Below are 3940 nucleotides of genomic sequence, written 5' to 3'. Positions count from 1 at the left end.
TTTAAATTAAAAAAAACCTTTTTCTGCAATGTCTCCATTGGTCTAACAAATGCAAAAATTCTCAGTTCTGAAATGTGACCTTTTATTAAACCTTTTTTCTGCAACGTTTCCGTTGGTCTAATAAAAGGTCACATTTCAGAACGGAGAATTTTCACATTTCTTTTCATCTCAGACCAACGTGGCTACCACATACGCCCCTGAAAGATGAACGGTGGTTATTTTGGTGCAAATTTAACTCCAGAGCCCTAGATATGCATGTTTTTGTCATTTTAGACTGAAAACATCCGTTTTGTGGACTTATTTAGAGGCCCCTCATTTTGCAAGGCCCTACCAAGTCGTTTACGCCTCAATCCAGCACTGTTTATAGAAATCCTTGATTTCAAAATACAGGCGACGGGGGAACGTGGCGTTGTTCCTGCCGCTAGCACTGAGCCCGAGGCACCAACTGGCACATGCCCAGCAGCCGCTATTTGACTGAGCCGAGCCGAGCCCCGCCCGACCCGCTGGGCCACGTCGACGTGCGAGACCGCTGGTGAGGACCCCTGTGAAGACTGAAACCAGCACTGACCGTGGCGGCAGAGACGTCGAACCGCCTGTACTCCACACTCAGAAAACACCTTCACGCCACCTCACTCCCCTCACGGCACAAAAATGCTGCCCCCCGCACGTGCATGGGCCCCTCACTCTCCCGCCGCTGATTGGGCGGCGGTATTGCTTGCGTCACGACAAGCGCATGCGCTTTGGGATGTGTCGGGCTGTGCATGCGCAGTGCTCTCCTGTCAGTGCTGGGCGGCGCGCGGGCAGCAGCGTCCTGCTGGGCCGGAGCGGTGAGTGCGGGGCTGGGGGGAGGGGGCGAGGCGGGCCCGTGAGCTGCGGGGGTCCCCCCACCTAAATCTTAGAAGATTGAAACGAATATCTTATGAAGAAACAGCAGCCCGGTCTTGCAGTTGCTTGAATGCAAACGCTGAATGACCGGGAGCCAGGGGGTCTTGGCCTGCACTGAGGGCTTGGAAGCCCCTGGCACAAGCTGTCAGCCTTGTGGAGACCGAGAAGTCGGAGTAGGTGCAGCCACATTGAGCAACGTGCATTTTTGATTGGTCTGTGACACAGGCAGCTGTGTAGTGGTCTTGCACGGGTCTCATCAGAGACTCATTTGGGGAAAGGGTGTCAACAGGGGAACCCACCTTTTAATTACACCCCCCTCCCATGCACCCGCACAGTCAAGGTTAATCATGTATGCACATAAACGTGCATCTCTATGTGTGCGTCTATACGGTCAAGGTTTATCATGATCTCACTATGTTAGGATGTTTTCTTCTAGTACGGATGTTGCAGTGAAGCCCACATCTAACATGCAGTTTTAAAACTGTTCCTGCTTCTCTCAAAATCTCACTGCTATTGTAGCTCCTTATGTCACTTCAAATATTTTAAATAGGAAAAGAAACCAAAGGGTTTTTTTGTTGTTTTTTTTTCCCGTCCAGTCTGATGCTGTCAGTTTTTACGCCAGGTACAAAGCCAGAGTGATTTAGGAAGCGTTCAGGATTTCTTTCAGGTTGCTCTTGAGTACGGGCGAGGAGATTTTTGTTGTGCTACGTTTAGCCTTTGTAATCCTTTCAAAATGTATTTATTGATTGTGCTTAATTTCTGCACACCCAGGATTAAACAGGCTGCTGGAAGACGTGTTGTTATGGCAGAATTTAGCTCAGCAGTGGGCAAAATGCGGGCTGTAGGCCGGATCTGTCTCACCAAGGGATCCTGTCTGGCCCACAGTCTGCCTGGCTAAGGTTTGGGAGCAGCCTGGGTCGTGGCATGTGCGGCTGGTCCTGCTGCTCCTGGGTGCATGGCAGGGTAGGGGCAGTGTGGTGACTAGACTCAGCTTCCTGGCAGCCCCTGTGACAGTGGCTCCTTTTGGCTGCCACTGCCAGTGTCATTGCTGTTGCCGGCCCTGTTGCTTGGGCACCCCAGTCCATCTACCCTGTACCCACTGCAGGGGCACCGGGTGTGTGGGTGGGCAGGCAGACAGGGTCTCCATGGACACTGGCCCAGGACCCCTGTGTGCTGAGTGCACTTGGCTGGGTGGATGGGTTGGAGCCTCATGCTGGTGTGGAGTTGGGTCCAAGGGTTGGGATCACAGGGTAGTGACAGCAAGGGGCTGGGGCTGAGCTGCAGTTGGCTTCCTGCATGTCCCTGTGGTGGGTGTCGGTTGCATGGGCAGGGACACACAGGGAGCAGATCACAGCTCTGCCCCAGGTCCTGGTCCCTACCCACCATGGATGCTGCTCCCTGCCTGCCTGCGGCCTCATCCTGTCCACCAGCTGAGCGTGCCCTGCCTGTGGGGGTTCCCAGCTGGTTTCCATGGAGGCTGCCCACTCTGTCTGGTGCCCCCAATGGTAGATGAGGAATGGATAGGCCTGGGGCCACACAGGACTCCTTAAGTGGCTCTCCAGCTCAAATAATTGCCCAGTCCTGGTTTAGCTAGTGACAGAGTTTTAATTTGAGTGCATAACTTTTAAGAAACTTGCAGTCATTTTAGATAAAGAAAACACCCCTGATGTTTTGTCTTGGGGAGATGAATTGCTGAATAAAACCGTCTGTGCCACATACTGCTTCTGGTAAATGGCATAGCAAAGCTTTTGGTGAAGATGCATGGCAAGTTGTTAGGTGACCCAGTACTTGGCAGACTTGAAACATCCAGCTAGAGTGAGTTAGATCTGGAGATTTCTTATTAACTAAAGAGAAAGTAGACATCTCTTTCATTTATTTCCACCATTGCTTGCCATTGAGTCTTAGAATCGCGAAGTTTAAGATGAAGTCCATGAATCTTCAGGTGTAATGATCTTATGTTTTTCAAACTTTTGTAAGCCATTGGGCCATAACAGTTTGTGCAAAATCTCTTTGGGCGTGCCTGTTTCCAAAAGCTGTTTTAACACGGCAATTGTTAAACATCTGTTCAAGTAGTATGTTTAGCAGTTTGCTTCCACAGACGGCTTCCCATAGGTCCTTCTTGTGGTGTACCATAGGCTAAGCTTGCCCCACTCTGCATTCTTTCCCAGGCTGGTGCTTGTCACTGCCAGGAGCTTTGAAGAAATCTCCAATTTGAAATTAAAATGGCTTTACATTTGCATTCCTTTGGTTCTGTACTTGCTCAGTATTTTACCATGCAGCAATATAAAGTCAGATATTTAGTCTGATTAGAGCAAGAAGTAACTGTTAAATGTAAAATCAAAACAGGTCAACATAATAGTATTTACACTTAAGTGACAATTTAGTCTATGAAGTGATCTAAACTTTGTGCAATTATTATTAGTCGTTGTCAGTTGGATCTTACATTTTGTAAGTTCGGTTGGGTTTACCTTAGCCTCTTACTTTGTTTTCTTTCTCAGCATAATAGTGGATTTGCTGTGTTTTAACATGAAATAATTATGTATGTTTTAATTTATATTTAAGCCTGCTTTTTTCCCCTTAATTGGTCACATTTCTGTTTAGATGGAATTATCTGATTTATTTATTGTAACCTTAGTTACCTGATGTGAACCCACTGGAACAACATGGGTGCTTTTACTGAAAGCCTGAGGCACTTTCTGTGTATTTTCCTGTAATTATGCCTGTGATATACAAACACAGACCATTATTAACTGAAAAATGTTTGAGATAAATCTTTACTGTAAGGTTCTCAGTGTATTCAGTAAGAGGAATTTATTTCATCATGACTTACAGTCTGTGGTTATCTTAAGTATCTGGTTGTTATAGTTACTCAACTGAAATCTTTGTGAAACTCAGGAGCCCACTATCAGTTAAAATTTTACTAAGTAAACCACCAAAGATGAAATTGGAAGACTTTCTTAACACAGACTTAAACGACATGAGCATTTTTAAGGAAAGTTGACTAAAGGAACTAGTGGTGTTTTTTTTATTTTGTTGGGTTTTTTTTTTTTTTTTT

The 3940-nt window shown here is 46.8% G+C and overlaps 1 protein-coding gene across 3 annotated transcripts in view; it reads left to right on the top strand.

Moving 5' to 3' along the window:
* Nucleotides 1-749: 749 nt before the first annotated feature.
* The window catches only part of FBXL21 (F-box and leucine rich repeat protein 21), a 26888-nt gene continuing 23697 nt past the window's right edge, over nucleotides 750-3940 (top strand). For 2 of the 3 annotated variants that reach the window (XM_019506250.1, XM_019506248.1), the window contains exon 1: nucleotides 750-827. The gene's annotated coding sequence lies outside the window, so the exon portion shown is untranslated. The remainder of the gene's footprint in view (nucleotides 828-3940) is intronic. The other variant, XM_019506249.1, reaches the window with a different exon arrangement.

This window comes from Gavialis gangeticus, unplaced genomic scaffold, assembly GCF_001723915.1.
Source record: "Gavialis gangeticus isolate Ggan-Ray unplaced genomic scaffold, GavGan_comp1, whole genome shotgun sequence".
Classification (NCBI taxonomy): domain Eukaryota; kingdom Metazoa; phylum Chordata; order Crocodylia; family Gavialidae; genus Gavialis; species Gavialis gangeticus.
Note: the sequence above shows the minus strand (reverse complement) of the source record. Positions and strands in the feature narration are given on the sequence as shown.